This window comes from Amphiura filiformis, chromosome 7 (genome assembly GCF_039555335.1).
Source record: "Amphiura filiformis chromosome 7, Afil_fr2py, whole genome shotgun sequence".
Taxonomy (NCBI): Eukaryota; Metazoa; Echinodermata; class Ophiuroidea; order Amphilepidida; family Amphiuridae; genus Amphiura; species Amphiura filiformis.
The window spans coordinates 24,215,793-24,232,167 of NC_092634.1; the positions used below are offsets into that span (position 1 = coordinate 24,215,793).

The following is a 16,375-nucleotide window of genomic DNA, read 5'->3' on the forward strand; positions in this document are numbered from 1 at the left end:
CGCGACGCAGGGGGTGTCTGAGGGGGGATGTGCCCATGGATGTGCCCCCCTCAGAAGTTAGAAACTTTTGCAAAATGAAGACCCAATTGAAGCGATTTGTTGGACCATTTTAGCGCTATTAGTGTGTAAAACTTTAGTTTGAAAAAGCCGAAAATGTGTGAAATGAGCGTTCCATGAAGCCTTTCGCGCGAATTTCGTGGACAAGTTTCCCTATTATTGTAGGCCTACAAATTGTGTTGAAACATAAATTGACAAATGTCGAATGGAGAAGCGAAAATTACCACTTGTTTGTCGACTACGCAGGGGGTGTCTGAGGGGGGATGTTCCCCCCTGAGAAGTTAGAAACTTTTGCAAAATGAAGACCCAATTGAAGCGATTTGTTGGACCATTTTAGCACTATTAGTGTGTAAAACTTTAATTTGAAAAAGCCGAAAATTTGTGAAATGAGCGTTCCATGAAGCCTTTCGCGCGAATTTCGTGGACAAGTTTCCCTATTATTGTAGGCCTACAAATTGTGTTGAAATATAAATTGGCAAATGTCGAAAGAAGTAAGAAACCTTTGCAAAATGAAGACCCAATTGAAGCGATTTGTTGGACCATTTTAGCACTATTAGTGTGTAAAACTTTAGTTTGAAAAAGCCGAAAATTTGTGAAATGAGCGTTCCATGAAGCCTTTCGCGAATTTCGTGGACAAGTTTCCCTATTCTTGTAGGCCTACAAATTGTGTTGAAACATAAATTGACAAATGTCGAAAGGAGAATTACCACTTGTTTGTCGACTATGCAGGGGGTAGTAAGAAACTTTTGCAAAATGAAGACCTAATTGAAGCGATTTGGTGAACCATTTTAGCACTATTAGTGAGAAAAGTTTAGTTTGAAAAAGCCGAAAATTTGTGAAATGACGGTACATAAGCCTTTCGTGGACAAGTAGTTTTTCCTATTATTGTAGGCCTATAAATTCTGTTAAACATAGGGCCTAAACTGGCAAATTTTGAAAGAAGAAGCGAAAATGGGCACTTGTTTACCCACTATGCAGGGAGGTGTTTGAGGGGGGATGTTCGCGAAATACAATAAAAAATGGGTCATTTTTCACGTACACTTGTTCGCGAAATTGAAAAAGGGTGCTCTTTATTCACCAATCACATGTATAAATCATCGTAGTTTCATTATTCAATTCATTTACGAATTTCAGTTTCATTATTCCGTTTGGTGCACATTACATAGGTAAATATTATTATACGATGCATAGGCCTATACAACCGCGGGTGCCGTACATTAATTAATGCGTTTCTATCAAAAAGGGGTATAATTATTAGAAATATTATTCGCGTTTTAGCGAAAAAAGTGGCATTGTAGAAGGGCAAAAAATTCGCGAAATTGCTAAAAATAGGGGTGTTTTTATCCTGAAATGAGATTCAAAAAGGGGTGTTTTCAAAGTTCGCCAACGAGCATGAGTGACCCGCGGTATACACGGAGTGCTGGAACCGGGACCCGCAAGCAATGCCTAAAATAATTGCAGGGCTATACCGGTATATCATAAGACCTACTACCGATCAACCCGACTGCGCGGTTTTATGTGTGGTGCCTACTATCATGACTATACGCGCAATTTAACTTTTTTTCTCTCCTCCTTTTCTCTTCTCTTCTTCTCCTTTTTTCCCTTTCTTTTTCTCTTCTCTTCTTTTCTTTGCAAAAAAGTGGGGCGCCCCAGGCGCCCCGCTTGCGACGCGCCTGATTAGACATAATACATTAAAGGCAATTATGTGACGTGTCATGTCAAAAGGAGACACTTTTGGGCAGGATAGTAAATGGAGAAATAGCCAAAAAACTGCCGGTGTCGTGTGCCAGACCCCTCTCATGATGAAATCGTAGTAGTATATATGAATATTAATGAACTCTACGTCATCCGCGTCATACATTTTTTTAATAATCGACTCGTACAGATCGTGAATGATGTTATTTTATAGATCTAGCTCGTCACCACAGTGAAATTAATTAACACACACACGGCGGTTGAATTTTAAACCACAGTATTATAGAAAAGTGTACTTTTGTTCCAGTTTCTAACCAGTAATTTCGGAATTCAAGCATTTTAAACAACAGTAAGTGTACATTTCGTCCAGTTTCTTACCAGTTGCAATGAATATATGGTAGTGTAAGCTTACCAATATTAATAGCTATTAATACCAAAAGCTGTGATAGTTTCTGCACTGTACATACTGTACAACTCTGTACAGTGTGAGTATGTACGCGAGTATAACAACTTGAGCAAGTCACAATATTTTCTCAAGTTGATTTATCCTTTCTATAAATAGCGACGTATACAGAAAAAATATACACAACCACGTTCTCCGAGTACTGTACATACTACATGTAGTATAATTTAAAACTCTAGTCCGGGACTCTAGCGGGGTACACCTAGTACAAGGAACTTATACGATGTCCTCATTCACAAACTGATACTATCTGTCCATCGTATAAGACTGTCTCCGTACGGCAATGTGGTGAAGGAATATTACACAGTCAAGAATAGGCTCCATCATTTTTTTGTTCTGAACCCTCCCAGTCTCCCAAAACATCAAAACATCAAAAGCGTTGCACTTATACTTACTTAAGACTGTCCTTTTTCATATAACGCAGACAAAGTAGGGCCAACTTGCCTAGAAATGGTCAAATTTTGGCAAGAAATATCTCTGTGTAATCCTATGTAAGTCCCATATCACATCGTTATCGGCGATCGAGGTTTTTTTTTCTCTGAAGTTTGGTTGGTACCCACCAGCGTCATGCATGTGACGTGACACGGCTAAAATAAGCGACCGGGAATCGGGGATCGTTAAAACGTCAACAAATTTCAAAACATAGAAAGCAGTAAACTTATTGGCGAGCGGTCCGAATTTTGAGCCATAAGTTTACGTGGTGAACTAGGGTACACCCATCGTATGTGTACATGGACCTAATGGGTTCCTACAAGGCCGATGACTGGACCGATGACACACATTCGATAGGTGTATCGTATAATATGTGTGAGTTACGGCTTTTGACAATGGCTCCCTAGTCCTAGCCGAGGTACTCACACGTCCGTCACTCGATTTCCACCAGGGGTAGCGGGGTGAATGACCCCTAAATTTAAAAAATATTAATTTTTCACCCTCTATTGGGAATATGTGCAAGCTCGGGGTGAAAACTGACCCTCTAGCTACTTTTGGACCGTACTCCTACCCCTGACTACACTGCAAAATATTTTTCACCCCCAAGATTTAATTTTCACCCCATGTATTTGGATTTTCTGCAAGCTCTGGAGTGAAAAACACAGGAAAACAACCCCGACTTTTGGGCCTTAATGCTGTAGGCCTACCCCTGATTTCCACTGTCCTTCTCCGTCACGAAGGTCTGAGACTCCTGAGCATATCTGGTCCAGGGTACACATAAAATACCACGTTTTCTCATAAATACCACTTCCTACCATTCCTCACGTGAAGATGAGACTTAAACAAAACATATTTGGTGCATGTTCGTAAATTTTGAGCACATTTGAGGAGGGAAAATGTTTTGAATTCTTTCTATAAATAGATGCCGTCAGTGTGGCGTCATCACGCATGACGTGAGTTCACGGTGCCCGTTTTTACGTGAGGCTCTCGTAGGGCATTCATGGCCCTAGTGAGGAAGGAACAGGGCCATGATGTTTCGGGCTACCCTAGTCCATACATTCGACATATAGCGGGGACTCTAGTCGTCTCTACAAATATGTCAATGACAGCAAGAACATGATGAAGTCTAACTTGGAATTTGCACATCATCTTGATCTTGATACTGCCCAACAGTCCTAGAGGAGTAAAAGCGGTTAGGTTGATATCGCATGCATGCAAATTTTAGTCTATAGATTTCTTGTAGATGTTGGGTTATGTTGGTTTTAAATTGTGTGGGATCTATTATGTTTAAGGGGGTACTACACCCCTAGCCAATTTTTTGCTTATTTTTGTGTTTTTCTCAAAAATCATAGTGCATTGGTGACAAGTAAGATATAGGGCCTAGATATGTATATTATAGAGACAAGGACTATAACTACTGCACTGAAAATTCAGCAACTCAAGGCAAGTAGTTATTGATTTATTGATCAAATATTGGTTTTCCCTAATTTTTGACTGTAACTCCACAACTGCTGTCTGTGCTGAAATAAAATTTCCAGTGTAGCAGTTGTAGTCCTTGCCCCTATAATATACATATCTTACTGTCACCAATGCTCTATAATTTTGAGAAAAATGTAAAAATAGGCACAAAAATTGGGCAGAAGTGTAGTACCCGATTATCAAATGATTTGATCGAGTAATTTATCAACTACCAACATGTATCCACGACAACACAATACTATAGGGACTGTGCAATAATTATGTCTACACCCAGGGTGATGTCTACACCCTGGGCCCTTAATTACTTAGTAACTTGGGGTCTGAAACAGTAACTTGGACCCCGAGATAGTAACTCGACTTTAAGTAACTCGGGCCCCGACTTAGTAACTCTGGGTCTGAGATAGTAACTTGGGGCCTCGACTTAGTAACTCGGGTCCGAGATAGTAACTCGGGGCCTCGTCTTATTAACTCGGGGTCCAAGATTGTAACTCGGGCCTCGACTTAGTAACTCGGGTCTGAGATAGTAACACGGACCTCGACTTAGTAACTCGGGTCTGAGATAGTAACTTGGGGCCTCAACTTAGTAACTTGGTATCTGAAATAGTAACACGGACCCCAAGATAGTAACTTCGGGGTCCGAGATAGTAATCAGGCCCCGACTTTATAACTCGGGGTCCGGGATAGTAACTCAGGGTCCGAGATAGTAAGTCGGGGGCCCGACTTAGTAACTCGGAGTCCGAGATAGTAATTCGGGGCCCCGAGATACTACTTTGGGATCCGAGATAGTAGCTCAAGGTCCCGAGATACTAATTCAGGGTCTGATATAGTAACTCGGGCCCCGACTTAATAACACGGGGCCCTTAGATAGTAACTCAGGGTTCCGACTTAATATCTTGGGGTCAGAGATATAATAACTCGGGGTCCGAGATAGTAACTTCGGGCCTCAATTTAGCAACTCGGGGTCTGAGATAGTAACACGGACAACGAGATAGTAACTCGGGGTCTGAGTTAGTAACGAGTTAGTAACTTGGGGCCCCAACTTAGTAACTTCGGTACCGAGATAGTAACTCGGGCTTCAACTTAGTAACTCGGGGTCTGAGATAGTAACACGGACAACGAGATAGTAACTCGGGTCTGAGTTACTAACTTGGGGGCCCTAACTTAGTAACTTAGGGCCCCAACTTAGTAACTTCGGGGTCGAAATAGTAACTTCGGGCCCCGACTTAGTAACTCGGGGTCTGAGATAGTAAACCGGGGCCTCGACTTAGTAACTCTGGGTCCGAGATAGTAACTCGGGGCCTCGACTTATTAACTCGGGTCTGAGATAGTAACACGGACCAGAGATTGTAACTCGGGGGCCGAGATAGTAACTCGGGGCCCCGACTTAGTAATTGGGGGTTAGAGATAGTAACTCGGGGCCTCAACTTAGTAACAGGGTCTGAGATAGTAACACGGACCCGAGATAGTAACTCAGGGTCCGAGATAGTAACTTCGGGCGTCGACATTGTAACTTCGGGGTCCAAGATAGTAACTTGGGGCCTCAACTTAGTAAGTAACTCAGGCCTCGACTTAGTAACTCGGGGTCCGAGATAGTAACAGGGCCTCAACTTAGTAACTTGGTATCTGAGATAGTAACACAGACCGAGATAGTAACTCGGGGTCCGAGATAATAATTCGGGCCCCGACTTTATAACTCTGGGTCCGGGATAGTACGGTAACTCAGGGTCAGAGATAGTAAGTCGGGGCCCCGACTTAGTAACTAGGAGTCCGAGATAATAACTTGGGACCCCGAGATACTAATTGGGGGTCCGAGATAGTAGCTCAGGGTCCCGAGATACTAATTCAGGGTCTGATATAGTAACTTTCGGGCCCCAACTTAGTAACACAGGGCCCTTAGATAGTAACTCGGGGTTCCGACTTAATAACTTGGGGTCAGAGATATAATAACACGGGGTCCGAGATACTAACTCGGGCCTCAACTTAGTAACTCGGGGTCTGAGATAGTAACACGGACCACGAGATAGTAACTCAGGGTCCGAGTTAGTAACTTGGGGCCCCAACTTAGTAACTTGGGTACCGAGACAGTAACTCGGGGCCTCGACTTAGTAACTTCGGAGTCTGAGATAGTAACACTGACCCCGAGATAGTAACTCGGGGTCCGAGATAGTAACTTGGGGCTTCGACTTAGTAATTCGGGGCTGAGATAGTAACACTGGCGCCGAGATAGTAACTCGGGGTCTGAGATAGTAACTTCGGGCCCTGACTTATTAACTTCGGGGTCCGAGATAGTAACTCGGGCCCGACTTATTAATTCGGGGTCCGAGATAGTAACTTGGGGCCTCGACTTAATAACTCGGGGTCTGAAACAGTAACACAGACCGAGATAGTAACTCGGGTCTGAGATTGTAATTCAGGACCCCCAATTAGTATCTCGGGCCCCAAGTTACTATCTCGGACTCGAAGTTACTAAGTCGGGGCCCGAATTACTATCTCGGACCCGAGTTCCTATCTTGGGTCTGTGTTACTATCTCAGATACCAAGTTACTAAGTTGAGGCCCCAAGTTACTATCTTGGACCCCAAGGTACTAAGTCGAGGCCCTGAGTTACTATCTCTGACCCCCAGTTACTACGTCGGGGCCCCGAGTTACTATCTTGGACCCCAAGTTACAATATCAGGGTCCGTGTTATTATTTCAGACCCGAGTTACTAAGTCGAGGCCTGAGTTACTATCTCGGACCCCGGGTTACTATCTTGGGGTCTGTGTTACTATCTCAGACCTCAAGTTACTAAGTTGAGGCCCCGAGTTACTATCTCTAACCCCTAATTACTAAGTCGGGGCCCCGAGTTACTATCTCAGACCCCGAGTTACTAAGTCGCTGGGCCCGAGTTACTATCTCAGACCCGGGGTAACTAGCCGGGGGCCCGAGTTACTATCTCAGACCCGAGTTACTAAGTCGGGTCGAAAGTTACTATCTCAGACCCCAAGTTACTAAGTCGAGGCCCGAATTACTATCTCGGACCCGAGTTACTACCTCACCCGAGTTACTAAGTCGGGGCCCTGAATTACTATCTCAGACCCCAAGTTACTATCTCGGACCCCGAGTTACTATCTCGGGGTCAGTGTTACTATCTCAGACCCCGAGTTACTAAGTCGAGGCCCCGATTTACTATCTCTGACCCCGAGTTACTATCCCGGACCCTGAGTTATAAAGTCCGGGGCCCGAATTACTATCTCGGACCCCGAGTTACTATATAGGGTCCGTGTTACTATCTCGGATACCAAGTTACTAAGTTGAGGGCCCAAGTTACTATCTCGGACCCCGAGTTACTAAGTCAAGGCCCCAATTACTATCTCGGACCCCGAGTTACTAGGTCGGGCCCTGAATTACTATCTCAGACCCAGCGTTACTATCTCGCGGTCCGTGTTACTGTTTCAGACCCCAAGTTATTAAGTCGAGGCCCCAAGTTACTATCTCTGACCCCGAGTTACTAAGTCGGGGCCCCGAGTTACTATCTCGGACCCCGAGTTACTAAGTCGAGGCACCGAGTTACTAAGTCGAGGCCCCGAGGTACTGTCTTAGACCCTGAGTTACTAAGTCGAGGCCCCAAGTTACTATCTCGGACCCCGAGTACTATCTTGGACCCAGAGTTACTAAGTCTGAGATACTATCTCGGGCCTATCTTGGACCCAAGATACTAAATCCGGGCCCGAGTTACTAACTCAGATATCGAGTTACTATAAGTCGGGGCCCGAGTTACTATCTTGGACCCTGAGTTACTATCTAAGGGCCCCGTGTTATTAAGTCGGGGCCCGAGTTACTATATGGTCATTTTCACGGTAAAGGGTGTAACGTTGGATTTTTAACATTTTAATCCGTAGTGTTCTAATAAAGCCACAGAATTCCATAATTTTTGGGCACATAAGTCATCTAGTTAGCAGCTACCATGGGTAGCATAATCAGCTTTGGGAGTTACTGCGTTCAGTTTTAGCAGGCTTAAATGTACTTAATATTGCCATTTTGAAAAACTATAAAAAACAGTAACATTTTTGTAAAACCCTGTGTTTTCTTCAGTTAGTTCATGGATAATTTTTCTTATCCTGAAAGTACAGTCATATGTTCAGTAAACACTGCCACATTAGATTTAATTGTGAACGGCCCTGTATTTTTGAGAACCGGACTTGATATTTGTCGTTTCGAGGCTTCATTTTCCGTTAACAATTGTTAACAAACTTTGTGGGTGTAGCTTTGGTTCATAATTCTTGGTTATTTCTTCACTTCTTCTTGATTTATAACAGTTGTTATCTTAACTTGAAATGGGTAACAAAAATTAGCCGATTTGCAAGCTTTTAAAATTTTTATAAAATCTTGACTTCAAATAGCCGTTTTTCCGTTAACTTTTTTGAAGCCTCCGAAACAAGCTGTTCAGCAAGCTTGTGCAAATATAAATAAAAGAGCTCATCCAATCTATTTATCAAAATGTAGCAAAGTAGATCCTCAAGTCACATGTTTTTAAATCGTGGAGATATATATCACCGTTTGAAAATGGGACCCAATACAAACTTTCCGTTAACAATTGAAGCCTCCGAAACAAATGAAGCCTCCGAAACAACAGTAAACTTAATTATCATCTATGCATATCTAAATTGGTGTGTTTCATACTGATATCTGCATTGTAATTATTACTTGATATGTGCAGAATGTCATAAAATAAAAAAAAAATTGACATTATGGTTAATGTTTGAAAAATATACTGATATCTTAAAAAGCCTGTTTCGGAGGCTTCACATGCAAAAAACACCATACTTAACAAATGGGTGAAAAAACTAATGTGTGATAAATCTACAATATCTGCCGCATAGAATCATTGATTCAATACACACAAGAAAATAACAGCTTAGATGATCCCAACACTGTTGTTTTCAAAAAACTACTTCTGCAATGTTTAACAATTGTTAACATGAAGCCTCCGAAACAAAAAAAAATGACTTGCTGTGATAATTTAATTTTTGTCACAACTGAAATTCAATACTTGGAAGCAAAGCATGAAAATTGGTAATTGTGATATTTTTTACCTATTTTTTTATGTCAACTTGTAGTAGTTAGCTAAATATTTTACTTTTATGATCACCTGTGTTGTTAACTGAAGCCTCCGAAACACAAATCGCTTGAATTGCCAATTCTAAAAAATACCTCCAATTTCTGTGAAACTTGGATGGGAGGTTCCTTTCATCAAGTAGTATAATTGTACATGAAGTTAGACATTCAAATTATTTTAGGAACCCAATTAAAACTTAAAAAATATGTTTAAGGTTTGGAAATTTCCATTGTAAATGACACTTGATGTTAAAAATTTTCAAAACTGCAATTACAAACATAGCAAAACATGGTATAAAATTTAACTTATATCTGTTGACTTACTTTGGAATGGAATTTCACATGTATTCCAGCTTTCATGTCAAAATTTTCTGAGGTTATGTAAAATACATTTTTTCTTAGATTTTAACCAAAATGTTATACAAATGTCAAATTTTTTATTAGAAATCAAAAGGTTTAAGCCTTGAAACATTATTTTACTTGAATTTAAGTTGCTTCTATGCATGATTTCAGTAAACAGAAACATATTTAAGTGGTTTGAAATTTTGACCCTAAAATCAAAAGTTACACCCTTTACCGTGAAAATGACCATATCAGACCCTGAATTAGTATCTCGGGACCTTGAGCTACTATCTCGGATCCCAAAGTAGTATCTCGGGGCCCCGAATTACTATCTCGGACTCGAGTTACTAAGTCGGGCCCCCGACTTACTATCTCGGACCCTGAGTTACTATCCCGGACCCCGAGTTATAAAGTCGGGGGCCTGGATTACTATCTCGGACCCCGAGTTCCTATCTTGGGTCTGTGTTACTATCTCAGATACCAAGTTACTAAGTTGAGGCCCCAAGTTACTATCTTGGACCCCAAGGTACTAAGTCGAGGCCCTGAGTTACTATCTCTGACCCCCAGTTACTACGTCGGGCCCCGAAGTTACTATCTTGGACCCCAAGTTACAATATCAGGGTCCGTGTTATTATTTCAGACCCGAGTTACTAAGTCGAGGCCTGAGTTACTATCTCGGACCCCGGGTTACTATCTTGGGGTCTGTGTTACTATCTCAGACCTCAAGTTACTAAGTTGAGGCCCCGAGTTACTATCTCTAACCCCTAATTACTAAGTCGGGGCCCCGAGTTACTATCTCAGACCCCGAGTTACAATCTCTGGGTGCGTGTTACTATCTCAGACCCGAGTTAATAAGTCGAGGCCCCGAGTTACTATCACGGACCCCGAGTTACTAAGTCGAGGCCCGAGTTACTATCTCAGACCCCGAGTTACTACGTCGGCTTCGAGTTACGCTCCCAGACCCCAGGTTACCAAGCCGTCGCTACACGTCGCTATTTTGGACCCCGAGTTACTACCTCATCCCCCGAGTTACTAAGTCGGGGCCCTGAATTACTATCTCAGACCCCAAGTTACTATCTCGGACCCCGAGTTACTATCTCGGGGCCAGGGGGCCCCGAGTTACTATCTCAGACCCGAGTTAATAAGTCGAGGCCCCGAGTTACTATCCCGGACCCTGAGTTATAAAGTCCGGGGCCCGAATTACTATCTCGGACCCCGAAGTTACTATATAGGGTCCGTGTTACTATCTCGGATACCAAGTTACTAAGTTGAGGGCCCAAGTTACTATCTCGGACCCCGAGTTACTAAGTCAAGGCCCGAATTACTATCTCGGACCCCGAGTTACTAGGTCGGGGCCCTGAATTACTATCTCAGACCCCGCGTTACTATCTCGCGGTCCGTGTTACTGTTTCAGACCCCAAGTTATTAAGTCGAGGCCCCAAGTTACTATCTCTGACCCCGAGTTAATAAGTCGGGCCCCCGAGTTACTATCTCGGACCCCGAGTTACTAAGTCGAGGCACCGAGTTACTAAGTCGAGGCCCCGAGTTACTGTCTTAGACCCTGAGTTACTAAGTCGAGGCCCCAAGTTACTATCTCGGACCCCGAGTACTATCTTGGACCCAGAGTTACTAAGTCTGAGATACTATCTCGGGCCTATCTTGGACCCAAGATACTAAATCCGGGCCCGAGTTACTAACTCAGATATCGAGTTACTATAAGTCGGGGCCCGAGTTACTATCTTGGACCCTGAGTTACTATCTCGGGTCCCGAGTTGAGGCCCCGGGTTACTAAGTCGGGCCCTGAGTTACTATCTCGGACCCGAGTTACTAAGTCGGGCCCGAGTTACAGTCGGGCCCTGAGTTACTATCTCGGACACACAAGTTTTAAGGTGTATTTTGACTGAAAAAGAATTCCCGTTTCATCTCTACATAATCATATGACCTATTTTTTCGCGATTGCACGAACAAGTATACGTAATTCGTGGCAACACTGATTAGTGTATATTTCTATGCTGGGCTTTTTCATGAGCCACTCCGCCTAGGCGGAAGTACCTATACACCCTCACGCAAGTCAATTGAAGCCGTACAATTTATCGCTAATTTACGACCATAAAATTTAGACACTTCTCTTGTCTGTATTAGCATCAACTCTCTCATGTCACGTTTTCATGTCAGAAATTAACATAACTCCCGAAACCGAAAACAAAAATTATCTTCGTTCAACTTTTCAGTAGGCAACAAAAGACTAGAATAAACACTCTAGTGTATGCCACAACTTTATCATGCTCACAAGTGAAACAGGACATTGAAGTTCATGATTCCCATTGTGCTACATGTGTATACCACACTCTCATGTGTACAACAATATTATCACTATAGATGATTTCCATTGTGCTATACAACATTCCCATGTATACTACAACTTTTATCACAGGTGGAACAGAGTACTATAGATGATTTCCATTGTGCAATACAACACTCCCATGTATACTACAACTTTATCACAGGTGGAACAGAGTACTATAGATGATTTCCATTGTGACATACAACACTCCCATGTATACTACAACTTTATCACAGGTGGAACAGAGCACTATAGATGATTTCCATTGTGCTATACAACACTCCCATGTATACTACAACTTTGTCACAGGTGGAACGGAGCATTATAGATGATTTCCATTGTGATATACAACACTCCCATGTATACTACAACTTTATCACAGGTGGAACTGAACACTATAGATGATTTCCATTGTGTTAGACAACACTCCCATGTATACTACAACTTTATTACAGGTGGAACAGAGTACTATTGATGATTTCCACTGTGCTATACAACATTCCCATGTATACTAGGCTGCATCTTTATCACAGGTGGAACAGAGCACAAAGATGATTTCCATTGAGCTATACAACACTCCCATGTATACTACAACTTTATCATGGGTGGAACAGTGTACTATAGATGATTTCCATTCAGCTATACAACACTCCCATGTATACTACAACTTTATCATGGATGGAACAGAGCACAAAGATGATTTCCATTGAGCTATACAACACTCCCATGTATACTACAACTTTATCATACAACCCTCCCATGTATACTACAACTTTATCATTACAACCCTCCCATGTATACTACAACTTTATCATGGGTGGAACAGAGCACAAAGATGATTTCCATTGAGCTATACAACACTCCCATGTATACTACAACTTTATCATGGGTGGAACAGAGTACAAAGATGATTTCCATTGAGCTATACAACACTCCCATGTATACTACAACTTTATCATGGGTGGAACAGAGTACTGTAGATGATTTCCATTGAGCTATACAACACTCCCATGTATACTACAACTTTATCATGGGTGGAACAGAGTACTGTAGATGATTTCCATTGAGCTATACAACACTCCCATGTATAGGCCTACTACAACTTTATCATGGGTGGAACAGAGCACAAAGATGATTTCCATTGAGCTATTCAACACTCCCATGTATACTACAACTTTATCATGGGTGGAACAGAGTACTATAGATGATTTCCATTGAGCTATACAACACTCCCATGTATACTACAACTTTATCATGGGTGGAACAGAGCACAAAGATGATTTCCATTGAGCTATACAACACTCCCATGTATACTACAACTTTATCATGGGTGGAACAGAGTACAAAGATGATTTCCATTGAGCTATACAACACTCCCATGTATACTACAACTTTATCATGGGTGGAACAGAGTACTGTAGATGATTTCCATTGAGCTATACAACACTCCCATGTATACTACAACTTTATCATGGGTGGAACAGAGTACTGTAGATGATTTCCATTGAGCTATACAACACTCCCATGTATACTACAACTTTATCATGGGTGGAACAGAGCACAAAGATGATTTCCATTGAGCTATACAACACTCCCATGTATACTACAACTTTATCATGGGTGGAACAGAGTACTGCAGATGATTTCCATTGAGCTATACAACACTCCCATGTATACTACAACTTTATCATGGGTGGAACAGAGCACAAAGATGATTTCCATTGAGCTATTCAACACTCCCATGTATACTACAACTTTATCATGGGTGGAACAGAGTACTATAGATGATTTCCATTGAGCTATACAACACTCCCATGTATACTACAACTTTATCATGGGTGGAACAGAGTACTGTAGATGATTTCCATTGAGCTATACAACACTCCCATGTATACTACAACTTTATCATGGGTGGAACAGAGTACTATAGATGATTTCCATTGAGCTATACAACACTCCCATGTATACTACAACTTTATCATGGGTGGAACAGAGCACAAAGATGATTTCCATTGAGCTATACAACACTCCCATGTATACTACAACTTTATCATGGGTGGAACAGAGTACTATAGATGATTTCCATTGAGCTATACAACACTCCCATGTATACTACAACTTTATCATGGGTGGAACAGGACACTATCTATTGTGCTATAATGTAAATTATTTCTAGTGTCCTGTCCCTCCTGTGACAAAGTTGTGGTATACAAGGAATGTTGTATAGCACAATTAAAATTATGATTTAGGTGTCCCTTCCCACCCGTGACAAAGTTGTGGTATACAAGGAATGTTGTATTGTTTAAATCAAATCATCTTTACTATCCTATCCCACCTGTGACAAAGTTATGTGTTCATGGGTATCTTGTAAAGCACAATTTTAATCTTCTATATTTTACCCACATGTAACATTTATGTTTTTTGTTTTTTATATTTTAAAGAATGGTGCAAACTTCATGAAGTAAATGAACATGTGAAGCCATTGGCTGCGAGTTCGGGTGTCAGGGCATCTGATGTTTTGTAATTGATCTTCCTAGAGGTGAGTTAAGGTTTACACTATATGTTTTGGGCAGAATTTTCGGCCGAATGTTAAATAAGTTTAGCTTAGATTTGCAAGTTTCATAAATGAAAATTTGCAATTATTTCTTGATATTTCTTGATTTATTTTTTAATATATCTAAGCAATAGTTTTGCCATTTTAACCCTCCCAAAAAACATCATGCAAATGGGGTGGAAATGACACTACTTATATCAATCATTGGGATTTCCTTAATAAAACCAATACCATTCCTCATGTGTGTCAGCTTTACTTGTCTCAATATTCGAATGCAAATGCTGCTAGTTCATGCTACCATCTAACTCGCCTTATGAAAGACGTACATAGAACATATTGACCATTTTAGGTGGCATTTTGTCTATATGTATTTTCAGATAGCTAACTCAAATACTACACCTTACAGATACAATAGCTAGCTATGTCAAATCCATTATGTTCATTTAACTTAAATCAGCAAAGAAAAGTGTTTAAATGGGATTTTGTGAATTTGCATAAGTCAAGAAGCTGTTTTGAAAAATCACATCCTGTACGATAATTTTAAAGCAATTCTGTGCACAACACCATAGTTAAGTTTGCCACCTTAAATATCTACCGTATATAATTTTTAAAAATTCTGTGACTTATTTATAATTCTATTACTCTTACGACCCATTATTCAAAATCGCGCACTGTGATTTGTTAAAACACGTCACATGAGAGCCCATTATTCTGCAATAATGGGTCAAGCGCCGTAACACACTCTCACGCACAGCATTACGCTGTGCAATATTTCGCGATACACGCTCCACCTTGAAGTAAACAACTGAAAATATTTGTGCCAAAAAATGATATTTTTTCTTTAAATCGCACTATTTTCTGGTAATAGAATAGAAATAAAGGGTGCAGCATTATCCTTTACACGCAAATAATGTGTCCTTGGCAGTAAAAACGTCTAAATAATGGGTGAGGACACATTATTTGGGTGTAAAGGATAATGCATTACCCTTTATTTCTTAAATAAAAGGAAGGTCTGAAAATGTTGTGTTAATTATTATTAATATTCATGTTATTCTCATTAATAACTTTTCTGCAGGCACTAGCACTGTCTAAGGAGTAAGGATTCCTTCAATTGTTTGCAGATTGAAGCAGCCTTTTAACAGGCAACAACACAAAGAACAAGAGAGTATAGAGAATCAAGAATGCAGCAAATAAGAACTGCCCTGAAGTCTTTGGATGTCATTATTGGAACTTAATAACAATCCATTGCCATAGTCCATTTGGGACAAGATCAAGGCACAAACCACCAGATAGTAGATGCCATGGTCCTTGAAACCAATTGATATTTTATGTAGTTGCTAATTTATAATAGATTACAGGGATACAATGTATATGATATGTGCAGCCACTGTCATCTGTGTATCAAATATAACACAGAGGTTGCATACTGGATTGCAGAGCTGGATTGATGGAATCATCGCCAACTGTTAGCATAGCAGGAGATAAGCTATGTGTATGATAATTTGATGCGCCAATAGAAAACTCTATCTCCTCATCATTTAGCTTCCAGAGATTTTATGGTCATCCAGTGTTTTATTCAGTGATGCTAGATGAGGCTGTTTTCATGGAGTTTGGATAAGATACATTAAAATATCTGTATAACTGAATGTCATCACCGTAACATATAGAGAGCCTCCTTGATTGACAAGTGTATAATATTATGGTGGTGAATGACATACATGTAACAGGGCCAATCATGGATCCTTGTGACAGGCTTTGTCGTCTAGATTTTAAAGGGGAGTGGTTACTCATTCTCTAGTATGATGCTAGGCGAGTGGTCAAATCATTCTCTAGCATGATTGCTAGGAGAGCTGTTAACATTGTATTTGAACACAGATATTGGAACATCTGTGATTTGAAGTGATGATTTTATG

General features: G+C 41.0%; 1 long non-coding RNA gene across 1 annotated transcript; it reads left to right on the forward strand.

Annotated features, from left to right (window-relative positions):
- Positions 1-1,965: 1,965 nt before the first annotated feature.
- LOC140156932 (uncharacterized) lies at positions 1,966-16,108 on the forward strand. Its single transcript, XR_011859611.1, has 3 exons — positions 1,966-2,101; positions 14,350-14,447; positions 15,538-16,108. It is a non-coding gene; the product is annotated as an uncharacterized lncRNA (long non-coding RNA).
- Positions 16,109-16,375: the final 267 nt, after the last annotated feature.